The following is a 27,502-nucleotide window of genomic DNA, read 5'->3' on the forward strand; positions in this document are numbered from 1 at the left end:
GAAAGTCCCAGGCAAAATAAAGAATTACCTGGGAAATTTAACTTGGAATTACTGTTTCCGCCAGTAATTCCTTATTTCCTGCTGGATTCTCAGGTTCCAGTTTATATTGGGACAGATTTCCCGCACCCAGTTCCCCAATATCGGTACCTCTGTGTGTGGGGAAATTCCGCACTGTGTTCTGCACCACTCATAGTCAAGCCTTAAAGTCTGACATAATTTTATACTCCCTGTCCTCATCTAGTGCTGTTGATTGAAGAATACCATTCTTATTACCAGACAATGGGACATCCACACAGAGATTTGCTTTTGGTCTTCATCCATTGTTTCTCTACCACAGTCTAGTTAGAAGTTTTCTTCTTTTTGTGTTGACTTTGATCTCCACTTGGACCTTCACCACAGTCCAAGCTAGGAATTTCTCTTGTCAAGCATTCCATTGTATTCTGTATTTGAACATCTTCTTGTTGATAACATTGACATCTGAGTGTGACTGTTTATTTTGAATTTGTAAAAGGTTAACCCCTCTTCCTAGGAACTAAAAGGAATACCCGTGGAATTTAAAGGAGATTTGTGACAACGAAGATAGCTGCATCATCATGCCTTTGGAATGATGTAGTGCTCATGTATTTATTTATTTTTTTATTGAATTTTTCATAAAGAACATACATTACGTTTCAGCAAATGTGACAATCATACAGCTAGGGCATAGGAAAAAAAAACATGTATCATACATAAATGTTCAGTACATGAGGCCAGTAAGCATAGCTCGAAAATAGCAGTGCGGACAGTTGTACAATTACAGAGGAGCTTCTGTGATTCAAAATGAAACAGAAAGAAAAAGAAAACTGAAACATTCACTATATGTCATCACAAATTGTAGCAGCTGTGGAACGTCAGGGGGGGTACAATTCTATTGAAAGAGTCAGCTATGACCCAGTACAGTCACCATGAGGGGGGGCACAATATGCATTGATAAATATAGTTCTTGGGAAGCAAAATTAGACTCTTGGATAAGTTCGCATTATTGCCGGAGTGCTCCAATAAGTATGTCTGAAGCGTGCCCCAGATGTCACGGGGACAGGAGGATCGTGGGAGCAGTTCAGCATAGGTGCAAAGTTGATCCTGCCAAAAGATCATATCTGACAGCCAATCTTTAAACTTAGGCGCCTAACCCTGTCCCCATCTGCACGCAAGTCTATGCTTAGCTATGGCGAGGCCAAAGGAGACAAATTTACTATGCTTAGCCGGAATTTGTTCAGTATACCCCAGCAGGGCCACAAGGGGGGATCTTAAAATCGGCAACGAGATCATAGCATCCAGAGCTGTAAGGACATGACTCCAGTAAACATGAATGTCTGAGCATTCCCAAGCTAAGTGGAAGAAGTCAGCTTGTTCCATGCCGCACCTGTCGCATCTATTTGTGTCCCTCAACCCAAATGTATGGAGCTTAACCGGGGTATAGTAGCTACGGTGTAGAAATTTATAATGAATGATTCGGAGCCGGCTATTGGAGGAAATCTGTTCCTTCTGTCTACAGCAAAACAGCCATTGTGCATCAGTAATGTCTTGATCTAGTTCCAAGGCCCACTTAGTACGTGCCGCGCATGGAGGATACCCAACATCACTATATAGAGTATGTTAAAGTGTGGGCACTAAGTGGGATGCAGTGGGTGCCCGTAGTATGTGATGTAGAGGGGCCAGCGTGGCAGGCTCTGAAGGGTATGTAGTATTACTAGCTTGGATGCCATGACGAAGGCGAGCATATAAAAACGTTTCCATGGTGGACAGTGGTGGATCAGGGCACAATTGTAGGAGTTTGCGAAGCTTGCCATTAATATACAGGTCTCCCCAGCAAAGAATGTTCTTTGTACAGGCCATTTTCCTGAAAATGCCTTCTTGCAGTAATGATATATCCGGATGATATATGAGCAATAAGAGAGGGGAATATAAGCAAGATGTGCGCATATGGTCCCGGATACGGGACCAGGCCATGATCGTGCAATCTACGGAGGATGGTCAGCGCGTCCGAGGGGAAGTGCTAGAAAGGAGGACACCATCAAGTGGGATAGGGTCTGCCAGCCAGTGTTCGGTGGCAACAAAGGGAGTATAGCGGGGTAAGTGGAACCAGAAGTGTGCATAGTGTGCCTGAGCGCACAGATAATACAGTTCGAAGTTGGGTGTGCCGAACCCTCCATGGGAGTAGGGCCTCATTAAAGTATCCCATTGAATACGTGGGTGCTCGCTGCCCCAGACCAGGCGAATCAATTCCGACTGCAAGGAGGCAAATAAATGTCACCCAGGATCGTAAGGAATGTTAAGGAAAAGATATAAGAATTTGGGGAGGATCACCATTTTTATAAGGGAAATACGTCCAGCCATAGTCAATGGGAGGGCAATCTACCGAGTAATGCAGCTTGTGACGTGTTCCATTGCACACCCATAGTTTGTCCTCATTAACTCATCACGATCCGCCGATACGCAGACACCTAAATATTTGACGTCAGCATCACACCACCTGAGTGGATAATCTGTTTCAAAGGGGATAACAGAGTTGGTCAATGGGAATATCTGTGACTTGGACCAGTTGATATGGATACCCGAGTGGCCACCAAACGTGACAAATTCGCGCAACAATGGATTAAGATTATGATATGGGTCTTTAACATAGAGGGTAACATCATCCGTGTAGAGCGAGATAAGTATCGGGCGCAGTAAACACCTGAGGCCTGTATGATTATAATGCTGCCTAAGTCTTGCTGCAAGGGGTTCGATGATTAAGGCAAAAAGAAGAGGAGAGAGTGGACATCCCTGGCGTGTGCCTCAGGATAGAGAAATGGAAGAGGAGGTATGTCCGTTAATCAAAACCTTCGCCGTGAGTGAGGTGTACAGGAGCCGGACCTACGAAATAAACCCTACAGGAAGACCCCTATTCTGCAGAATGGTGAAAAGGTAATCCCATTCCACTGAATCAAAGGCCTTAGATGCATCAAGAAACACCGCCACTAACTTCAATCGAGGATCAACAGCCTGCAGAATGGAAAACAACGTTCTGAGATTGTGGGATGTGGCTCTCCCTGGAATAAACCCAGACTGGTCTGGGAGCACAAGTTTGCCAACAGTTTAGCCAGTATTTTCGTATCTGTATTTAGAAGAGATAATGGCCTATAAGACTCGCACCGATCGGTGGGTTTGCCCGGTTTCAGTAATGACGTGATAAGCGCCTCTCTCATTGATGTAGTTAAGATCTGCACCTTTTGGGCCTCTAGGAAAACCTCCTTAAATATGGGGAGCAGCTGGTCAATATATGTTTTGTAAAATTCAATTGGAAGGCCATCAGAGCCTGGAGCTCTCCCTGACGCTATTTGCATTATAGCTTCTCGCAGCTCATCGTCTTCAAAAGGTGCTGCTAGGAATTCACGCTGAGAGTCTCCCAGCCAGCCAAGAGTTATATCCTGTAAGTAAGGGGCAAAGTCAGGGGGGGGAAGAGCGCTGTGAGCTATATAATTCCTTGTAATATGTAACAAAAACATTAAGTATGTTAAGACTGTCTCTGTGCCTTTCCCCGTCGCCATCCACCAGGTCCAGGACATAACTAGAAAACCTAGGTTTCCTGATCGCTTTCGCCAATGTTCAGCCAGGTCTCTCACCTTCCCCGTATCTGCTGGCGGTGAAATATTTACCTCTAAACTTTACCTCCCTAGATGCAGTGTCAGTGTAGTCCGTGAGTTTATCACGGAGGGTAGCCCGTTGGACACTAGAGCTAGCCGCCCACATATCTGTTTCTAGTTGCTTTATTTCAAGTTCAAGGCCTCGTAATCAATTTCTGATGTCGCGGAGCACTCCGAAACTCTTTGATATGCAGATGCCCCTAACCGTTATTTTGAAAGTACACCCAATTCTTCAACAGAGCCCTTATTTCTAGCAAAAAACGCTGTAATCTCTGCCCCCCAGCTCCTCTTGAAACACAGTGTCTAGTACTGCCTCAGGGACGAGTCTCCAACAACGCGGGGTGAGAATAGAATTAGGGGGTAGCAATTCAAGGCATACCGGTGCATGGTCAGAATGCGTGCAAGCTAAGTGAGTAGCGCTACGAATCCAGGGTATCACTCCCCTAGAACAGACCCAATAGTCTAATCTAGACCAAGTGGAGTGCCCCGCCGTATAAAAGGTACCTTCTCTGTTCGTGGGATGGACATATCTCCACGCGTCGACAAGTCCATGTTCCTCAAACAGGCCAGATAAGGTCTCCAGAGTGTTAGTATAGTGATGAGGAAGGGGATTGGAGCGGTCCATGGAAGGGCAAAGAGCAGTATTGAAATCCCCACCCCATATGACATGCGTGAAGCCTATTTTTAGTATTTACCCCCAGAAGGTGGTGAAATAGTCAGGATCGTCTGTGTTAGGACCGTAACTGCAGGCTAGAGTGACAGACTGTGTAGCTAATGTACCCCAGAGTATACAGCTGCAGCCCGCAGAGTCTCTATATGTACCTCCCACTCTAAATGGTGTGTTCTTCTTAAGTAGTATAAGCGTGCCACGTGAATAGGTGGAATAGGAAGAGTATACACATGTAGAGGCCCATTTCGTGCCGAAGAAGGGAGGGTGCCTAGGGTCCAAATGTGTCTCCTGGAGGATAGCTATTTGTATATGGTGCCTGTCTAGGTATGCTAATACCTGTCGACGTTTGCGAGGGTCCCGGAGTCCCCTTACATTCCATGTGATCAATTTAATGCAAGGGAGAGCTGTGTGTGTCATCGCTGCCAGTGGAGCAGTGTGGTATATTGAAGCTGCCAATGTCGTAGAAAAGTGTGTCCATTTACATAATGACGGCCCTGCCTAGCTGTAGTTGTCCAATATGTACTAGAACACTAAGAAAGAACCCCACCCAATACCCTCCCCCTATACCAAAACTCTGCAACAAGTAGTCCTCGCAGGAGCTCAGTACAACCCATTCCACCCCCACCCACAACGGCACCCCAATCGTGCCGGCATACTGTAACCCTCCCAAGAAGACCAACACGGACAGTCAATTCATTGCAACCAGCTGAGACCAAAAAGCAAGAGCATTTTGTAACAGTAAAGAACGTAAAAGAAAAAACAGTGATATTGGGGAGCTCCCATAGAGTGGCGCCAGGAGGGCAGTAATCCCTTCCCGGGACCTAACTCTAACTGCAGCGAAGTCCCTGGGTGTCAACCCATGCCAGGAAAGAGTGGCATTTGGGGGAAGGGTGCTTGGCAAAGTGACAGTTACAACCACTGAACATGTAGCAGGCAATACGAAGATATAATCTGGGTCACAGTCAAATGAAAAAGACTCCTGGGGCACTTATCTGTTCATGAGTCTGCCTAGGAGGGTCGGCGCACCAGAAGTGCCGCTGGTGAGAAGTCCATCCACAGCAAGGCGATGACGCGCCTATTCGTCAATGCCCCATCACACAGGAAGCATGAAGCCTTGAGAGCAAGCACAGAGTATGTTAGGTGGATATCCTGAGCACAATCAACCAGTGGACGGGGAAGGTGAGCTGGAGGTACATTCCCGGAGTGTCTTGAGATGGTTTTCAGAAAATCATCTACCTGCTGTGGATTTGTACAGAAGACATGCTTGCCATTGTGTGTAATCCGGAGCTGCGCAGGATACAAAAGGGCGTATTCTATCTGAGCCTTCCGAAGTTTCGTTTCTGCGTGACAGATAGGAATTTCCGGTGCGCCTCCTGCACCGCCAGCGTGAAGTCCAGATAAATGGTGAATGTATTGCCTTCAAATTGCAACGGCTTTAATACACGGGCCTTCTGAAGTGCTATGTCGCGGTCTCGATAATTGAGAAGACGCACAATGATAGGTCTCGGGCCTCTCCTGGCAGGGGTTGTGGGCCCAAGGAGCGGTGTGCACGTTCAACCACCAAGTGAGGCGAAAATGAATCCTCACCAAAGGAGCCCTTCAGAAGACATTCAATGTACTCCTACATACGCCCGGTATTTGTGCTCTCAGGAATACCTAGTATGCGGACATTGTTGCGGCGGCTTCTGGCTTCGATATCTTCGTTCTTAGCCGCAATTATCTTCAGAAGTTTATCCATTTGTGCAACTTGAGTCTGCATCCGAGTAGTGACGTCTTCGTTCTCAGATATGCGTTGTTCTGCCTCCTTTAATTGCCCATCATGCTTGTCAACTTTTTGCACCAAAAAGTCTAGGTGATTATTCATAGTGTCCATCTTTCCCAGATAAATCCGATAAGCTATGTTGTACAGCTAGGAGTAGCGTCTTGTCATCATCTTTGGAGGACTGCGTGGAGGATTGCGTTTAGTCCATAGTTATGTATTCAGCATCAGCAGAGGTGGACCTAGTCGCAGCTTTTTTTGATTCAAATGTTAAACGTGGTTGAAATCCGTCAGGTTTCCCCATCGCAGTCGTCAGTCCCGCAGGCAACTCTGCAGCGTGTGCAAGCAAGTGTCCAACAATTACAAGCAGGCACCGGCCGTGGGTGTGCAAGGCCGCACAGATAAGCGGCAGATTGGTGTGCCTAAGGAGAGTGAGGTAGTGCCCGCCAACTTGGTTTCTCCTCCCAAGCAGAATGTATCGTAAGGGAAGTCCTCCAGGGGGGTTTATCTGGGTCCCGAATTCTGCAGAAGGCAATGGGCTGCTGACTGTAGTGTGGTGCGCGCAGGGGTAGCCGATGAGCGCCTCTCCCAATAGGCAGCAATATGTGCGTCCCTCAGCCTCGAGAATATGACCAGCCAGAGATGCGGCAGTGATACGAGTGGCAGCGTTGTCATTGTCAGGCCGCAATGAGGGCCAGGGCCACGGTGCAATGTGCAGCAATCGGTGCAGTGAGCCTCGAAGGAGTGTAGAAGCAGCACCGGTAAAGCTCAGGGGTCCAATTCAGCGCATAGGGTGATGAAAATCAGGTGGGCCAGCGGCAGCGTGGTTCCCAGAGGGTGGTGCAGCGTGTGTAACTTGCCGACCGAAGAAAATGAGGCCAGGGAGTAGGAAGGCGCCTCCTGGGCCAGTACTCACGCATCCACCATGATTTCCGGATCCCAGACAAAGAGCGCGCCTTTCACCAGCGGAGAGCGACCCTCAGCTGCCACGCGCTACTCCGTCCCACCACCAGCAGCAAGTACAACCTCCCGAAGCAGCGGAGGCAGCAGCCGCTATGGGAACGAGTCAGCATGGAAGTGCCAGGTGTGGCGTAGGAGCTCCCAGTAGAGTCGGAGATTTGAAGCAAAGAAAAGGCGCGCTGGTGAGTCCGGATCAACGCGGTCCTCGCCATCTCACTGTCGGAGATAGACCCAGGTCTCTGAAGGTGAGGAGAGCAGCAGCAGTATCGGGGGCAATGTCAGCAGGAAAGGAGCAGAAATGAGACGGCAGGGCCGTGACCTAGCCAAACGATGTTGGGGCCCACCACCTCGTTATAAGCCTTGGGCTCAAATAGCCACAGCGGCCGAGTCAAGGCTCCGGCAGGCACGTCCGTCTCAACCCCTTCAATCCGCACCCCTCCACAGCCAGCGCTAGGAAGCCTCGGAAGTCGCAGTTCTTTGCCCCGAAGGTAGCGGAGTATGCAAGGACCAGTTAGGTAACAGTAGATATTATGCCACCATGGCAGAAGTGAGGATTAATTACGGATAAGGTCACCAAGCTTCCCGAGCCTCACAGGCCATCTTGCATGTGCACCACCTAGCGCCCCGTGCTCCATGTATTTTATTGCTCTCCTTGTACTGCATAATGCTCTGCAGGACAAGGGGTACATACAGTGGCAAAAGAAATACTCTGGGAAGACCTGGGGGTAGGGGAGATAAATGCAAGGTATGATGAACAGACTCCCATTCCTCCTTCAGATTTCTATCATGGCGTCTGCCCTGTACCCCCTCTATACATTCCTAAATACTCCCCCACCAATCCCAGCACATATTACACTTTTTGCAAATCCTTAACCTTAGAAAGTGTATCATTGCAATAGATACCCGAGATTGTGTCTGCACCACAAAATCTCTTTGGGCTACCTTGGTTTTCTTTCCTGTAATCAGCTTCTAACACAACCCCACACTAATTAATGGCCTTTGAGATCCAGAGAGGGGACATTGCTAAAGCATTGCTGCCTTGAGAACTACTGTAATGCTTGGGAGGCCATGTTTCATTCTAGGTGATGGGAGGTCTGTAAACTGATAAACATTCACCATCCCAAGAGCTACATGGCAGGAAATTAGTTCTTTATTGTGTCTTGGAAGGTTGGTAAAAAGTCAAAACATTTGTTAACCCAAGAGATGCATCTCTATAATGCATCGAGACATTACTCCAATTACTATAGAAAAAATTATAATCAATACATTTGCCATCTTGAGAGCTACTTACCTGTATTCCCACTGTGTATGGCGATAGGCAATATTTTGTAACATGGTAGGTCTTGAACTAACTAAAGCGTTACCATCCTGAGGGCAGACGAATACCCAGTGCTGAATAATAACATTGACACCTATGGCACTGCTCACTTTGAGGGAGCTGCTTCAAACCCTTTGTGATATTAAAGCAGGACTCGCGAAGACTGCATTCATCAGTTTCATTTTAGGGCACATACATGTGCACTATCAAAAGTTGTATGATTCACCTTCTGTGCTGTGATTGCAAAAGTCAGGGATTAGATTGTGTAGTACTAGCCGAGTGAGTACACATCAACCTTTGCGTCATCAGTGATGATGGAAGATATGCGTTAGTTCTATTGTTTTGGGGATGGATTAAGCAGCGGTAAAAATATCTGTAGTTTTGCTTATATTTTTTTGTGTTTTTAGAGGAGAGGTAGAGTCAATATTTTGTTTTTCACAGTTCTGTTTCATCCATCATTTTGGGTATGGAACATTTTTAAAACCTGCATATTTCTGGACTTTCACACTCACCAGAGTGATGGTCTTTGACATTTTGTTCCTATTAATTTCACATGAGACCCCACTGTTTTGCTGGCTGTGAGTGACACTGAAGGACATTACCGCTGCATACCATCGCCACATCTATCATTTCTTAAGGCTGAATGTATATGTATTTGGTCATAACCCTCAGCAAATTTAGTTTAGGAGGACTAATTAAGATTGTTAGACCTAAATTTGAATACTCAAATAAAAAATTCAACAGATGCTATAAAACAAACAAAACAATTTCTTTAATTATCATCTAAATAAGTTTCTAAATATGTATGTAAACAGTAACACTCTACAATAATTGTATGATCTTACTTTTCAATAAAGTAATTTGCTTTCCTTTTTTTATATGTAGTGTTATTTTCTTGCACTACAGAATTTTATTCAACCATAAAGCATGAAAATAATCATAGTGCGATTGCATACTTATTTGCATCATACTTTAAGGAGGTGTTGGTTTATCATGTGGGATGTGTTGATTTTAGTGTGAGACGTGTACCTTTCAAGATAGGTTCTTCGTTCACTGAATAAATAGTCCTGTCAGCCATACCTAGTGACCAGCTAGCCTTAGTAACCAGCTATACCTAATAACCGGTGACATGATGGTGAGGGAGAAATGCTCCACTGGCCTGATCATGATGTGACAGATACTGCCTCCAACCAATGGCTGAAGGGAGCTGACCCAAGGCCCGCTCTATCATTGGTCTGACCTCAAAATACTAATTGTCTTAATACTATGAAGGGATATTAGGCTTGCCCTTACTCGAAGCTGAGGAATTCTAATACAACTACTCATGGATCTTTGAATCTGACATGGCTGACTTCCCTTAGTCTGACGTTAGTGAATGGCAGAAAGGAAGGATATAGTCCATGCAACTACAAATTGCAGAGAGTGGTCTAACATTTGACTTTGAATATGTCTTGAATATTTATGAGCTCTATGATCATATCAAATCATAATCAAGGTAGTAGTAAGGGGTACCCCAACTCTCTAAAACTGAGTCTTCAAATGATTGCTTCTAATTTATCTGAAATGGGCAGTTTTGATGTATTTGAGTCACTGTTCAAGACTCATCAAGGATTCAGTGTATAATCTGGCTCATTTAAATGCATCTCCAATTTGGTTTTCAATTACCACCACTGATGACCATTTGATCAAGGAAACTGCTAGATTCAAAGGATACCTCTGATTGAACACTTCAGAAAAAGCTCCTTTCCGGCCAATTATCAGAAACAATGTAAATCAATAAAGGCCAAAATGAAATAAGTAAACTAACCACTACAAGGTGACAGGGGTATTACAAATTAGTTTAGTTTTAGAAAGGGCATCTGCAAGAAAAAAAAGATCATCTGTGGTTAAAATGACAAAAGGCTGCTCGTAAGAGAAAAATGCAGTATACACCCCTATCAAATGAAGGCTGCAAAGGTAGCTCTTAAAATCTGGTATCATGAGGTCCAAGTAGCATTATCTAGGAAATCCACTTTATATAGTTGAGGAGTTAGACTTCGTCCCAGGCACCCAGCCAGCTTGAGAGATACACTACCCTTGTGTCAAAAGTGAACCTAAACTTGGTGCACATAAATATAGGAGAAGACACCACAAAGAAACAACATCAAAGATCACAGATACAAATGTTACTGTGTCCCAGGCTTCATATCATTGGTGCTTGCTCCAAGGATAAAGGAGACCTGCTTGCATGTCCTCAAATGACCTTTGTGGTTTACCATTCAAGTAAACAAGATGGTCTACTGATAATTGAGCCTACCACTGAGTCTAAATATGTGATGGAAATTAGAGAATTATCTCATGTACTACTGGTGTGTTTCCTCAGTGTACTGGAGTACTTCCCACTAGTGTGCAGCTAAACATGTATCTGGATGATGTAAGAAGTTTAAAGAATGTGTCATTCTTTTTTAAATATCTTTTCATTGAGCGGAATTTGAGAAGATAAAGAACATTGTCATATCGAGATCGCAACAAATAGGATAGTATTTCAATTTTTTAAGCAAATACTGTCATAATAAGCTGTATTTGCAGCATTGGAATGGACATGGCTGTTACAGCAACTAGGCGTGGAATGACCGGCTTACGCATATGTTCTTTCAATGTATGTGGTCTTAATAATCGTGACAAACGTCAGCGTGTTGCAACTGAAGTAAAGATGCTACATCCTGACCTCCTTTGTATACAAGAAACACATATTCCCTGGGAGCGGAAGCACTTGATAACGGAGATTGGATATTCCATTTTAGTATGTACACAACAATCATCAACGAATAGGGGAGTAGCAATTTTAGCCAACTCTACAATACACGGCACTGGTAGAATCATGGCAGATAAATATGGTAGATGGGCTATTACAGCAGTAATAATTAATGCCCAGATATGAACTGTATGTTCAATCTACGGCTCTAACTTTGACGAGGATGAGATACTTGACACATTAAATATGGAATTAGCTCTCTGGCCCACCCCCTTGATTATCTGTGGAGACCTCAACATACACACAGAATCACAAAGCCTATGCGTGGGTGGTATACAATATAATGGCAGGAAACCTAAAGTTTTTAAGGACTTGTCTAATCTGATGTTAGATCACGGCTTGGTTGATGCCTGGGGAGCGCTACGTGGGTCAGAACCAGGGGGTACATTTTATTCTCACCCACATCGCAAGCTCGTTAGATTAGATTATTTTATCCTCTCCCCCGAGCTGTTAAATCGAGCATCAATTGTGATATCACCGAGAATCACCTCAGATCACGGACCTTTAACTCTGAATATCTCTGTCCCCAGATCTGATGTTAAACCCAGGTCTTTCACCTTTGATCGTAAAATATTGACGGAAGAAAAATATGTAAGCCATATGAGGGAGTGGATAAAACAATTCTTGATTATTAATCATAACTCTGCCCCTTGTGGGATAGTTTGGGATTCATTTAAAGCCGGGGTACGGGGTGAGACCCTTAGTTTTGGGTTATGTAGACAAAAAGAGATAAGACAAGCTATGCACATATTGTACACTAATTTGGTGAATGCAGAGGTAAATTTAGCACAGGGTATAAGTCAGGGCTCATTGATTGATCCTGTGCAGACAGAGGCCGCTATGTGTAAGGCCAAAATTAACCTCCAATGGAGTAAGGATATAGCAATTAAACATAAACTCAAACGTACAATCAGCTATGAATACGGTGAAAAGGTAGGACACTGCCTTGCTCAGAGACTCCGAATAAAGGAGAGGGCGCAACGTATAGACTCAATAATAGATGCACAGGGCATTATCAGGGAAACATCAAAAGAGATCCTTGAAGTATTTCATGATTACTACACTAAACTCTATACTGGGGAAGCCCCCGACATACTTAATGGGGAACGGCTTTTACGAGACAACATCATAGCAAAGTTAGACCCCACTATTGCTGCTACTATGGATAACCCTATTAATCTTGATGAGTTAGAAGGGGCGGTTAACAACTTAGCCTTGGGTAAAGCTGCAGGACCAGACAAAATACCCTTAGAGCTCTATAAGATATTTTTTGCCGAAATTAAAGATGAATTGCTCGCCACCATACTTCAAGCACAAAAAGGTGCCCCTCCACTCTCTTGGAGGGAAGCTAATATAATTATTTTCAGGAAAAAAGACAAACCCCCAACCCTTCCTGGCTCCTATCGACCCATATCATTGGTCAATGCTGATGGTAAAGTATATGCCAAAATCCTGGCCGACAGACTTGCGAAGGTTATAGCATCTTTGGTATCTCCCAGACAACACGGATTTATACCTGGGCGAGGGACCACTAACCACATTAACCGTGTATTAACAATGATCGACTGGGCTAATGTAAAACACGCCAAATTCGGACTCATCCTTCTCGACGCAGAGAAAGCATTTGATCGGGTGGCATGGGATTTTCTCTGGGCCGCTCTCTCTCAGGTGGGCTTAAACCTGGATTTTATTAAGGCCATCCGTGTACTGTATCAAGCCCCAACGGCAAAGATTTGCATTGCGGGGAACGAATCGGCGCCGATCTTGATCTCTAGGGGTACTCGACAGGGCTGTCCATGTTCACCTCTATTATTTTCTCGATATATCGACACATTTTTAAATATGCTTGAGCGTTCCTCAAGAATAGACTCTTTGGTTTGTGGACTGGAATCATGCCGCGTGCTCGCCTATGCCGATGACATAGCGGTTGTTACACCTAACCCTATGGCTGCAATACGGGTAATTGAAAACCTGGCCAATAACTACGGTACTGCGTCTGGTTACAAGCTAAATACGGCCAAAACACAAATTTTGTGTTTAAATCAACCAATTACCAATGACCAAAGAATTATGACCGAAGTAACATACCTGGGGATTAAGCTTCGCACTTGTCTAAAATCAATGGTTGAGTCTAATTGGGTTGGTATCGAGAGGGCGACTAAAACACAATTAGATCGGTGTGAATGTCTTCATCTTTCTCTAGTTGGTCGCTGTAATGTCTTAAAAATGGTGATTTTACCAAAAGTTCTTTATTTTTTTCGATCTGTCCCGCTCGAGATTACTCCTACACAACTTCAAAAATTACAGTCAATATGCGCTAGATTTTTATGGGCACAAGGGAAAGCCCGAAGAGCTATGTGTTATATGACTCTCCCTCGAGAAAGAGGAGGATGGGCGGTCCCTGATTTCACATTATATTACTACGCCTGTATGCTCCAGCATATGCGTATTTTATTATCAGGGGAAGAGGTGGCAAATACTGCGGAATATCCATCAATATTTCAAATCCTACTCGGTACTGATGCCATTAAACGTTTCTTTATATCTCTCGAATTTAATTATTACAAGCGTACAAAATTTAAAGTTTTAATCGCAGCATTTAAAATATGGAGAAATATAAGGAAACGGTATAAGTTTACAAAAGTCTCGTATTATACACCAACAACCGCGTCTTTGCTACTTCCGTCTGTCTTTTGGGACACGACTGCCAAGAAGTGGAGGGAACTTGGTATAACTTGCATTGGGGATCTCTATTTGGATGGGGCTATGTTATCATTTACCGACCTCTCTGGGAAATATGGTATACCCAGGAATGACTTTTTCAAATATCTGCAATTACGGGACTTCTTATTTAAAAGGGGAGGGATAATTCAACCTAATCCCTTAGTAGAAGGGATAAGGCAGCGGGTACGCATAGGGACATTATATAATATTCTTCAACAGACCCAAACGGATGATTTGACCAAACATAATTTGCTCTGGGATATTAGGTTAGGGAGAATAGGCATTAATCTTGAAGAATATATTAATGTGGCCACAAAGGTCTTTGTGTCAGCTAATCTTAGAACACAATATTATAAAACAATGTTCAATCTTTACTATACACCTGCTAGAATTGCCAAATGGGGAAGCTCAAATGATGGAAAATGTTTTCGGTGTGGTAGCGAAGCTGCTGATATAGTGCACATCTTTTACACCTGCAGCGAATTAGACACTTTTTTCTCTCATATTGAACAGTTTTTACTGGAAATATCAGGAGTAACTATTAAATTATCTGTGATAGATATGCTACTAGGGATGGACACAGAAGTTATGCCTACACATCCCCGATATAAAATGCGGTACTTAATTTTTTTAATCACTGCTATTACCAGGTTATGTATTGCCTCTATGTGGCTTCAAAAAGAGGCACCAGTGTTTGAACAATGGCGGGCAAGGTTCTTTAATATTTTTTATTTAGAATACAACTTATATGCTGTGAAGGGCTTGACCAAACAAAAGCTAGGCAAGGAAATCTGGGGGCTAGTAATTGATTATATGAGAGACTGAGAAATTTACTCCTCTTTTTTAATTTGGCCTAACGATATGATTTCTCGTTAACATATTTACATTTGCTGATACTTCACTTTGTTAAATCTCATACTGATAACTTACCTATTGATTTTCGCATGTATTATTTTGTATAAAACAATTTGTATACCATGAACTGAAATAAAAAAAAAAAATAAAAAAAAAAATAACTGTCATAATAAGAAAGCATCCCCTTTTAAAACAATTATAGTGCAACAAAATCTTAAAGTGTCACAGTACCTTGTTGTCAACAATTTAGTAGATTTAGAACACCCTCAGTCACCTAGATCTAAAGTGCTATAGTGCTTTAGCACAGAGCAGAACATTGAACACAATAACATAGATTTAGCAGTTATTTTTTTATATAGCGCGAACTTGACCCGAATCCAATCCGGTATCAGAGCGCTTTACATAGCACCAGTTACGTTCCATTAGGACACACATTAATTCTTTGTTAGGCACGGGGAGATTAAGTGATTTGCCCAGAATCACAGGATGTTCAGCGTCATTACCGAGACTCAAACCCAGTTCCCCAGGTCTGAGGTCGAGCGCCCTAGCCCTTAGGCCACCTCCTCTCCTCAGTTCCTTAATAAAGTGCGTAAATGGCAATTACAAGTCCTGTGGAGTAAAATGATAGATACTACATTTCAGCAATAAATAATAAAGTGCAATTAAAACACATACATTTAACAACACCTTAACAAATTGCATAGATATCTAATGTAGGCCTTATTCAAGAGATTCAAAAGGTTTCCAAGTAGCCAAAAACCTGGAAATACAACCAACCAATGGTGCAAATGCCTTCTCCAAGGCTTATGTTATCTTACCAATTTTGAAAGGTTGGGATACTAACCATCCTCCAATATTGCAGTATCGGAGAATGGGCCAATAGAAATAAAATATTGCAAATGCTTATTAGCCTTCCTACTAGCATATTATGAGCCGAATAGTACTAAAATGGCTTCTGGTATGATTGTAAGTTGAACACATTTGCTGAGTGTTTGAAATTATCTATCTTAAAACTGATGAAGAACAGAACATGTAAAAAAAATATGTAGCCAATTGCTGTATCATTTAGTTGACAAAGAAAGCATTGATCGAGGATTGACAAGAACATCTTATGCAGGGCGTGGGGAGTATAATATGCCAGACATCTTGAGAGAAAATATATCCTATTAAAATTTGTGGTCCTAAGGGATTTGTACCCCATGTCAGAAATACATTGCCATTCCCCTGTTGTTATCTTGCTCTTAATCCTACTATAAATTGCATCAAGGAATTCAGGAATTAAAGTCCGATTAGAGAATTTACCAATACCAGTTACTCACACCTGTCAGTTTATTTGTCACTAAGAGATGGATTAGCGCCTGGGTCTCTTCACTCATCAACTGCTAGTTACCTGTTAAATATGCCAGATATCTGCCAAAACTAAACATAAATGGACATGTCCAATGAAGCAACATAATTTCCTCCCATGTTATCTGATTATAGAGTAGTCACCCATCTTAATTAAATGCTAATGTAGGCCTGGGCAACTTAAATCCTAGAAGATTGCAGTCCAGTATTAGACTAAACCTATGGAATGCTGAAACCTGCCAGGATTTAAAAACAGCTCTAATTCGTTTTTACATTGCACAAAGCACCTTATATATAATCTTTTTGGGGAGCTTCGCTGTCTTTAAGAATGCTGGCAAATCAGTTATTGATTCTTTTACTATTTGCTTTAAGAAAAAAATTATCGAAAGCTTAATTCTCTAAAGCAAATCGTGTCATCTTATCCACTAATGCAGTAAGTCTGGAAATGAGGTAATGCGAGACCGCCCTGGTTTTATCTAACTGAAATATTGAGAACTTGACCCATGAAGACTTACCGTATCAATGTTCCAGTAAGAGAGTCTAATTCTTTAAAATATGAATTATTGATCTTAATAGGCAGATTAAAAAAGAGTAATACAAATAATGGTAAAATAGACATCGTAATTAAAGCGACCCTACCAATACCCCACCCTACTAATCAATGACAAGGGAAGTAAAGTCCATCTATCTAGTACGTTTTTAACCTTGCTGAGCATGGCTTTATAATTCAATTGAAAAAGTTGTGAATACTTATTCGTAACAAATATCTTCAAATAGAAAATTGGATGCTGAGAATTAGCCTGATGCTGAAGGTCTTGCGGTAGATCGGTGGGTACTGTATTAAACAGACAAAACTCTATTTTAGCTTGATTAATCTTATACTCACCGATATTGGTGAAATCTAAGATTTCATTCAATACCCACTGAATATTAGATTTATCAGCTATTAAATATAAAATAATGTTGTTTCATTTTCGACATTCTTTCCAACGGAGGAACAGTAGAATCAGTATTACAAATTCTCACTGCCAGGGGTTTGATATAAAAGGAAAAAAGAATGGGGGACATGGGACAGTTCCGACGGGTACCTCAATAGATTTTCAAGTAGCCTCCCGGCTTTGAATTAATAATGATTCTAGCTTCCGCATTTTGATGTCAATTCTTAAACATTTTTAAAAAGAGATCAGGACAGCAAATTTTCTCAGAATAAGGCATTCCAATTAACCAAGTAAAAAGACTTTTCGGCATGCTTCATCAATATAGCGGCTCTCACTTGATTACTGGATAAATAATCAATATGACAATTTGAATTTGTGGCTATAAACCTATTTGGCAAAAAGCCAGTCTGATCTTGGTATCATAGTTTGAGCTATACAGGTGATTTGAGATGCCATATTTTGCTAAACAATTTATAATCGGCTTTTAAGATAATCATTGAACTATATGAATTGACACTTATGGGGGATTTATCGTTTTCAGGAAAACTAACTATAATAGACTCATTAAACAACTGGGGAAACTCCACTTTCTGCCTAATTAATTTGAATAAATCGGTGAGAAAGAGTAGCAGATCTTTTGCAAATGTCATATAAACCTCTGCTGTTATGCCATCATTACCATAGGCTCTTGCGTTGGCTATATTTTGGAGTGCAGTTGTCACTTCTAAGGTTGATATTTTATCTGACTTGTTTTTTATCTGGACTCTCTGCCTTTGGGGTAATTAAACTGAGCTAACATATTCTTCTAAATTAGATGTAGAGACTGGATGCGCTCTCTTGGAGAAATTCCTATAGTGTTGCAGAATAACATTGGTGATCTCATCATCCTCTGTTAACACTGTATGGGTGTCAGGATTCTCGAGTTTACTAATACATTGTTTATTCTGTTTAATCCTGGTCGACCATGCAATGAATTTGCCTATTTGCTGATTTTCCTCATGAATTCTCTGCTGGTATGTCCTATGATTACTTATTCCTTCAACCCAAAAAAAGTCTCTGAGATTCTGCTCAAACCTAATGAGCTGCTCTTTCAGGCCGGGCCTGTCTTCTGCACCCACTACATGCACCCGTGGACAGATTAACTGCCAGTTGTAGTTCCTGTATTCTATTAGTTCATATTTCAATAATTTTAGACTTCTATGCTATCACGCCCCTGTAAAAGTAGCTTTGAAGGCTTCCCATACTGCATATTCAGAGGCAGAATTATGAACTATCTAAAAGAACTCCTTTATTAAAACTCGTGTTTGATCCAGCCAGATCTGATCTGCTAATAGAGACGTTTTGAATTGCCACCTCGGTTTTTCTGTTAATGAAATTTCTGGTCCAAATTGAACTGACACTATCGAGTGGTCAGAGAAAGCATTTGCCCAAATATCTGTTGACCTCCATCTAATTGACCGGGTTATTAGAAACAAATCTAAACGTGTAGTTGTGTTGAATTGGTGTGGAAAGCAAGTAAACTGTGAAGTATCTGGATGGACTATATGCCACTGATTCTCTAATGCAAAATCCTGCTTGACAGTAGCAAGGACCATTGCAGTTTTTGGCTTTAACTGCTTTTTGTTCCTATTGGAGGTGTCCAGTTTTAGATCTTGAATAAAATGAATATGTCCCCCAAGAATCCAGAGCCCATCTGCACCCATGGCAATATTGTGGAGATTTTTCAACGGTTCCACATCATCAGAAATTGAACGATAGTAGTTTACGAGATTCAGAGCAGAGCCCTTATCCGAATCCACCTCCCTTTTTCATCCCTTATTACATCCCTCAAATACAAATCAATAGACCTAGCCATGTAAATCGTTACGCCCCATATTGCCCGCTCTGCAGAAGAGAAATATGCATAGCAATATATTTTAGGAATAACAAGTTTATTACTCTTAGATGTGTTTCCTGTAGAAAATCTACTTCAGAGCTAAACGATGACAGCCAATTCAACATGGCACCATCTCTGAGTCTCTTTAACACACCATTAGCGATACATGAAAGTATTTTAACATTTTGACCCATCAGAAAATTAGCAGATATTTTCCAGCACTAACTTTCCACCTCAGTCTCTCACTTTGGTTAATTGAACTAACAATCACCTCAATCAAATCAATTCTGCTCATTTTCTATGATTGTGGTTCTCCCTCGCCCCCACCCTGACCACACCAGCCATGTCCCCTGTGACCTACTACACCAAGCCACCCTGGAAAGAGAGAATTGCCCTTCTTACCTCCTACCCCTGCACCATTTGGTTGGTGCCATGTGCCCTCAACTGGCATCGCTTAACCTTTCCCAGAATGAAAGGGACACCCCGTCTTAGATACTACTATATTTTGGGCTATCAAACTACCAAGGTATCTGTGGACCATCTCAGGAACAAACTTCATTTTAGAGAGCAGATCTTGAGCCTCCTCAACATTTGAAAAAAGATGAAACTAGCCCTTCACTTAAACCTTCAACTATGATTGCTGTAGCACTTATGCCTGTACTCCCAATGATTTAAATGACCCCCCAAGTCTTTGAAATTCTATGCAGTGGGCAGCCGCTGTGACAGACAGATCTTACAAAATACGAAATTGAAAGTTCTCCGAAGTAGAGAAGGTTTTCTTATGAATTGTTACAGATAACATTTGGTCCTTATGCAATAGTCTGCAAAATAAACCAGACAAGTACGTGTATATTTAGAATTGGGTAGACGTTGTGCAGGGACACGATAGGACCTCATATTTGAAAGACCCCAGGAGGCTTCCGGCAATACATATGATCTAATCAGAGATTCAGTCCATTGGAGCATATTATGATTTGTGCTCCCCTCTGGGATACCCACAAATCGTAGATTGGAACTCCTTGCATGGCTCTCCAATTCCTCAACTTTATTCTCAAAATGACATGATTTTTTCTGTATGTTCAACATTCCTTTATTCAGAGATGCCTTTTTATCTTCAAGATCTGATATTCTTGGTTCTGCCTCTTGTAACCTCACTGGGAACAGTGCCACCCTCTCTTTAATTTTAGACAACCTATTATGAAGAGCTGCAATCTCTTGTACTTGTGATTGTTTTAGATCTTGGATCTAATCCAGTATGGTGTCTAAAAAAGACTTGCCAGATTCAGATTCCCATGTGACGTATTCAGTACTTGGTCTGCCCCAGATTGATAAGATTACTGCGTTGACATAAATTCGCCTCAGGGGCTCCAGTGTTTGGATTGATGACCTCACGATTCTTTGAGACTTAAGAGACTGAACCAGGGTCTGGTGATTGAGAGTTCCGCTGTTTAAGCAAAGAGACCATATTGTCTGCTAATGTGAGCGGTAGATTAGTATCTCCCATAGCATTGCTTGCTGCTGAGGGCGCAGGTTGTAGTGCAGCTTTGGCAGACAAGCGGGATAACAAGTTTATTAGAGAATGCGACAACAACATCTTAGAGGAACAGCTACTAGTAGAAGTTTAACACCCAACTCTAAAAGAAGTAAAAGACGTGGCTTAGGGTTGGTTGGCACTGCAGCAGCTCACATGGACTGAAGTGTTTAGTGGATAATGGATCTTAATCGGGCAGGACTCTCAAATGCAAGCCCTACAACCAACCAGAAAGAGTCCGAAAATACATTTTAATTACAGAATACTGGCTTGCTTAAAGACCACAATTTTCAAATCCCAGAGCAGTCATCTATGGACCAGGAGCAAGTGAATGCAAATCTGGTGATACTTGCAGGCCAGGTGCCAGGTGGCCTTAATAATGAGACGAGACTTCAGGACTAGCCACTCTTGATGAAACATTGATGAAAAATTGTTTAATAATGTGTCATTCACTGTACATGTTGAAAACTAAGACACATATAAAGACCTTAGTAGGGAGATGTTGACATGTTTCATTGCCTAAGAAATTGTGGCAGACTTGCTGGTAGTAAGGCATATGAAGGCTTTCTCAAAGTTCCTCCTGGTCCTGAAGATGCACACTCATTTTGGGTTCACCAGTGGAAACTAGAGCAGAACATTGAAAAACAGAGTCCTCCCATTGAAGGGGCCTTCGTGAGAGGAATATTCAGACCTACTAGAAATTGTTGCAGTACCAAAAATAAGGATACCCTCTTCATGGCATGCTGTATTTGCTTTACAATATAGTCTAGAACAGAGCAAATCAAGTCACTTTGGGAGGCAACTGGCATACCCGCCTGCATGGTTGCTAGTCCCAGGAGAAAGAAGCTCAGTATTGGTAGTTTAGAAAAAACATAGAGAATCATATTAGTGTATAAAAAATGATAGGACTACAAAAAGAAAACTAGGAAAGTCCGCATAGGTGAATAATTCTGGATTTCATATATTTAAAAAGTATACTGAGAAAACAAAACATAGTGTAAATAGAAATCACACACATTCCAAAGTAATTAAATTAGAAGAGGTTATAAAACCTGCAATAAAACTGCCAATAAATAGACTCTTCAAACCTTTGGAGTCATTAAATTCCCACTGTCTAGACTGTTATTCAAATAGAATCTAAAGAGTGGGCAACAATATCATCCTATTTTCTCTTCTATTTTTCACTGCAGAATTATTCCTGCTTCTTGGAATGGAAATGTTTAATTTACTATTTACAAGAAAGTAGCAAAGATATCCCTGGAGAAGTATTGTCTAATTACACATCTCATTATACACCCGGACACTGCATGACAAATATTTACCAAACATCTCATGAGGTAACCATAGGTCTGGGCATAAGGATCTCACTGAATCCCTAGCAAATAAATGGAGGCCCAGAGTGCCCGTTTCTCCACCAAGCATTTTTCTGGTGGCCTGAAGCCTTTGGATGCCAGTTTCTAAGGCAGGTGGGCACTGCTGGCACCTTTGCTACTTTCTTCAGCTCCTCCAGGTAATTACAGCAGGCACAGGTGGGCTTCAGAAGTGAGAGAAGAAAGAGGAGAGAGATAAGAAACATGAAATGGGGAAGGGAGCAGGGCTGGTTTTAACACTTTTGCCAGGACTGCTTTTGGTTCCCAGTCTGGCACTGAACAAATTGGCCATTGGCCTAAATCTGCAACCATAGATAATGTATTAAAATTGAAGAGACTAAAGTATGTCTGAGGTACGAAAGTAGCATTTCATTTTTCTTACATTGATTTTAGAACAGCTTTCAATACAAACAAATTATATGGGACACACTTAAATAACGCGATATTCCAGAATCTCTGCTGCACATGCTAATTATACCAAACATAACGGTTTGCAACTAGCCTGTTCGACCCAGGATCTCTGGTTGGCTGAGGTAGGCACTTTAGGCCAAGTAGGGACCCGCGTTCCAACGTCAGGGAAAGGAAGGTCACCTTTTTAGATAGCCCCGCTCACCCCCTCGGTAGCTTGGCACGAGCAGCCAGGCTTATCTTCAAGTCATTTGTGTAAAGTATTCGCAACCACGCTCACAATAATCCAATGATGACACCATAAACAGACTCCACACAAGTTTTGTAAAAACGAGTATAAACTTTATGTAAAAAGACATACGATAAGACCACACGATATAAAACCAACATATGAGGTTGTGTAATATTTCTCCTGGCCGGTTGTAAGGCCAGCCAGCCCTTGTAAGTTCTGGCGATATCAATGAGCACTTCTAAACATTCTCATGTACTCCTAAAATCATATCATAGAGTTGTAATGCAAGAATCATATACTTTTGCAAGGTAATAGTACTGTCATGCGTAACGTAACAATCAGGCACTTTGCAAGATCAAATAATGCAATGCATGATACCACCACCAGATATGTCGTTCTGCAAAAATAGGGCACTGCATATACACTAATCAGGTAATTCGTTATGCAGGAAAAATGTAATGCACATTACGCTAATCAGGTAGACCGTTGTTCAGAAACAATGCAATGCGTCATATGACAATCAGGCAGTTAATTATCCAGTTAAAAATACCATGCATCATACACTAATCAGGTAGTTCGTTATGCAGAAATAATGCAATGCGTAATACTCTAATCAGGTACTCTGTTATACAGAAATGATGCAATGTGTAATACGACAGTGTTGTAGCAGGAGGAGGAGACGGTGTTGACCTGTTTGGACATGGAGAGGGAGGAGTCGTGGATGAATCCTAGGTTGCGTGCATGGTCCGTGGGTGTCGGTGCTGTTCCCAGTGTAGTCGGCCAACAGGAGTCGTCCCAGGCTCAGGGGGTGGGTCCGAGGATGAGGATCTCCGTCTTGTCCGAGTTCAGCTTCAGATGGTTGCTCCTCATCCAGTCTGCGACGGCCTTCATTCCCTTGTGGAGGTTGGTTTTGGCAGTGTGTGGGTCCTTTGTGAGGGAGAGGATGAGCTGGGTGTCGTCGGCGTAGGAGATGATGTTGAGGTCGTGATGGCGGGCCACTTGTGCGAGGGGGGCCATGTAGACGTTAAACAGCGTCGGGCTGAGGGATGAGCCCTGGGGGATGCCGCAGATGATGTCGGTGGCTTTGGATCGGAAGGGTGGGAGGCGGACGCTCTGAGTTCTATCGGAGAGGAAGGACGTGGTCCAGTCGAGGGCCTTCTCTTGGATTCTGGCTTCTTGGAGGCGTGTCTTTAGGGTGCGATGGCAGACCGTGTCGAAGGTGGCTGATAGGTCCAAGAGGATGAGGGCTGTTGTTTTGCCGTTGTCTAGTTGGCGCCTGATGTCGTCTGTGGCGGCGATGCCGTCTGTCTTGGTGCTGTGGTTTCGTCTGAATCCGGACTGGGACGGGTCCAAGATGTTGTTGTCTTCGAGGTGGCGGGCCAATTGTATGTTGACGATTTTCTCAATGACCTTCGCTGGGAACGGGAGCAGGGAGATGGGCCGAAAGTTCTTGAGGTCCTTGGGGTCCGCTTTGGGCTTCTTGAGGAGGGCGTTGATTTCAGCGTGCTTCCAGCTTTCCAGGAATGTCGCTGTTTCGAAGGAGATGTTGATGATCTTCCGTATTTGGGGTGCGATGACTGCGTCTGCTTTGTTGAATACGTGGTGTGGGCATGGGTCTGACGGGGATCCTGAGTAGATGGAGTTCATGACCTTGCGTGTCTCGTCGTCGTTGGACCAGGAGGTCAGGTGGTTGGTGCTGGTGGTGTTCGCAGGGGAGGTGGAGTCTGGTGTAGTGAGGGTGGTCGTGGTGTTGAAGCTGTCGTGGATGTCAGCGATCTTGCGGGGGAAGAAGGTGGCTAGTGAGTCGCACAGTTCTTGTGAGGGCGGGATGTCGTTGGCGTTGGCGCTTGGGTTGGAGAGTTCCTTTACGATGCTGAAGAGTTCTTTGCTGTCGTGTGCATTGTTATCCAGGCGGTCTTTGAAGGAGGACCTCTTGGCTAATCTGATGAGGTGGTGATGTCTGCGGGTGGCGTCCTTGTGGGCTGCGTGGTTGTCTGGTGTGCGTTCGTGGAGCCATTTCTTTTCCAGTTTCAGGCATGCGCGTTTGGAGGTCTGGAGCTCGTTGGTGAACCAGGTGGCTCTCTTGCTGGTGTGGCTGTTTGAGGTTGCGGGCTGCGGCGTCTTGGTTTGTGGGGTCGGTGGGTGGGTTCTGGGCGAGGGTGGTGATCAGCCGGTCTTCGGTGACTTTGCTCCAGCAGCGGCGAGGCAGCTGTTGGGTGCGGTGGTGCGTGGTCGGTTTCTTGAACTTGAAATTAATGCAGCGATGGTCGGTCCAGTGGAGTTCGGTGGTGTGGTCAAAGGCGATGTGGGTGCTTGTGGAGAAGACGGGGTCCAGCGTGTGGCCGGCAGCGTGTGTGGGTGCGGTGACGAGTTGTCTGAGGCCGAGGTTGGCAAGGTTGTCTATCAGGGTGACAGAGTTGGCGTTGGTGTTGTTCTCGAGGTGGAAGTTCAGGTCCCCGAGGAGGATGTAGTCTGTGGAGGCGAGGGCGTGGGTGCTGGCGAGGTCGGCGATGGAGTCGCTGAACTGAGCCCGGGGTCCGGGGGGTCTGTAGACGAGTGTTCCTCTGAGGGTGGTGTTGGGGTCGGTGTGGATCCGGAAGTGCAGATGTTCGGCAGTGTTAAGGGTGTCGTCTGCGTGGATGGCGACCTTGAGGGTGGACTTGTGGACGATGGCTATTCCTTCTCCAATTCCATTGGCGCGATCCCTCCGGGTGATCTTGTAGCCGTCCAGGATTACCATGGCGATGTCGGGCCCTGAGGAGTCATTCCAGGTCTCGGTCGGGAAGGCTACGTCTGGGGCAGAGGTGTCGAGCAGATCCCAGATATCGACGGCGTGTTTGCATGCAGAGCGGGTGTTGAGCAGTATGCAGCGTAGGTGGTTGGGTCCTGTCCTTGGAGATTTGGAGGCACTGTTGCAGGTGAAGCTGCAGGTGCGGCAGGAGAAAGGTCCGTGGGTCCGTTTCGTGGCGGCCTGGAAGCAGGTGTGGTTTCGGCCGGCGTTGAGTGCGTGGAGGGTGCTGGCGTCGTAGCGGAGTCTGGTGTCCTGGCGTACTCGGGGTCCCGGAGTTCTGGCGCTGGGCGCGGCCCAGGCTCGGACGGGCTTAGATTGGCTTGCCTTCGGCGCGCCAGCGGCGCAGCCGCGCAGCTTCCGGCATATATGGTGAGGTGGGAGGAAGGAGCAGCTGGGAGGCGGGAGCAGCGAGTGGGCAGGGGGCGGGCCGCAGGGGGCATAGCGGCAGGGAGCAGTGGAAACAGAAAGCAAAATGGGGGCACAAGAGGGGAAAAAGTGGTACAGAAGGCAAAAGAGGCGCACGGGGGAGAAAGCGAGGGGCACAGAGCACAGAAAACAGGGCACACAGGCAGAGGGGCACAGAAGGGGGGGAACAAAATGAGTGGCACAGAGCACAAGTGGTCAGCGGCTGGACCTCCAATGCAGCTTTGCGATATGGCAATGGCAGCTCGGGCCGGCAACTCAGCTGCCCCGTGACTGCCGGTCCGGCCCGCTTCACTTACGAAGATCTCAGGCTGCCACAAAGCACACACACACAGCGTTGCTGGATCTTCCTTCACGCCAGGTGCACGATCACTGGGCACCCCAAACATGAGTCTTCGACTGCACAAAGATCACACGCACAGCGTCGCTGAGACTCACTACTCCGGTGCACACGATAACACGACGAATCCTCACGAAGGTCTCACAGTGCCCCACGCACCTGCACACAACAGCTTTGAGACTCACTTGGCTTCAGGTTCTCCCCATGACAAGGCAAATTCTCACAAAGGTCTCACGGTGCACAACGCACCTGCACACAACGGCGTTGAGACTCACTTGGCTTCCGGTGCACCTGATGACAAGGCAAATCTGCACGAAGGTCTCACAGTGCACAATGCCGCGGCACACAACAGCGTTGAGACTCACTTGTAATCCGATGCACACGATAACAAGGTGACTCCTTCGAGGGTCTCAGGCTAGACAGAGCACACACACACAGCGTATCTGAGACACACTAGGACTCCAGGTGCCATGATCACAGGGCAAGCCTTACGAAGATCCCAGGCTAGACAGAAAACACGCACACAGCATCTCTGAGAGTCTTCCTTGGAAACTTTTGTGTTCCTGTGGTTCCGAACTGGGAGCCAGCTCACCCCAGGCCCTTGGGGATAGTTACTTGAGGACACAGCACACCGCAAAGTCCTTCAAGCAGGGGGACACAGCACACAGCATGGTCCCTTTAGCCTTTCCTTGGTTGAAACAGCAAACTGCAGGCCAGCCCCAGATCACACAGCAAGAGCCGTTCTATCCATCAGTCTCTTCAGTTGTTTCTTCCTTGGCAAAGGTCCTCTTGACCACGAAGTAGCTCCAGTCTGGTTCACAATTGATCAAGCCATTCTCCAAAGATCAGGGACTTCAATTCTCTTAGTTATACCCCTCAATGGCTTTGAAGTCTTTGTGCTTCAGGGGGCACGGACCCCTGCTCAAACCAGTTCTGGGTGCCTCCCTGCCAGTGACACCTCTCTTCCTTTGATTAGTGGGGTCTGGATTCTCAATCACTCAGCAGGAGATGGGACAATTGTTTTATAACAGCAGCCCAGGCCTCTTCACCTCTAGGTGCTTCTCCGCCCTCTACATTCCAGATGCAGGTCAGCCTGTTGCTGTCTGACCTCCTCCCCTGGGTCAAGAAATTCCCCAGATCCTATCGCTTTCAAATCCAGACAGTCAATACACAGCCAGGCAGAGACACACAGAAATGTCAGAGCACAAAAACACAGCCACTTTTAAAAGGTAAACACCCATTACAACAAATCTTTTACCACGACTACCATCACCCCACATACCGTCACAACGCATCTACCATTACTCCACATTGCCATTACAACGCATGGCATTACATTTTATATGCTTTTACCACGCATGCTTTTACAACAAAATTCGTTGTAAATGCATGAATGGTAAAAGCAAATGTTTTTTATATGTAAGTATAAGGTAAGTATAGGGTTTGGGTTTTGGAGTGTAGGGGTATATGTTTTGGGTTTCAGGGGTAATTTTAGGGTTCA

The 27,502-nt window shown here is 44.3% G+C and overlaps 1 protein-coding gene across 1 annotated transcript in view; it reads left to right on the forward strand.

Moving 5' to 3' along the window:
• LOC146868565 (ficolin-2-like) overlaps positions 1-27,502 on the forward strand; it is a 426,529-nt gene that overhangs the window by 202,475 nt on the left and 196,552 nt on the right. The window lies entirely within an intron of this gene.

Source organism: Triturus cristatus, chromosome 1_2 (assembly GCF_964204655.1).
Source record: "Triturus cristatus chromosome 1_2, aTriCri1.1, whole genome shotgun sequence".
Classification (NCBI taxonomy): Eukaryota; Metazoa; Chordata; class Amphibia; order Caudata; family Salamandridae; genus Triturus; species Triturus cristatus.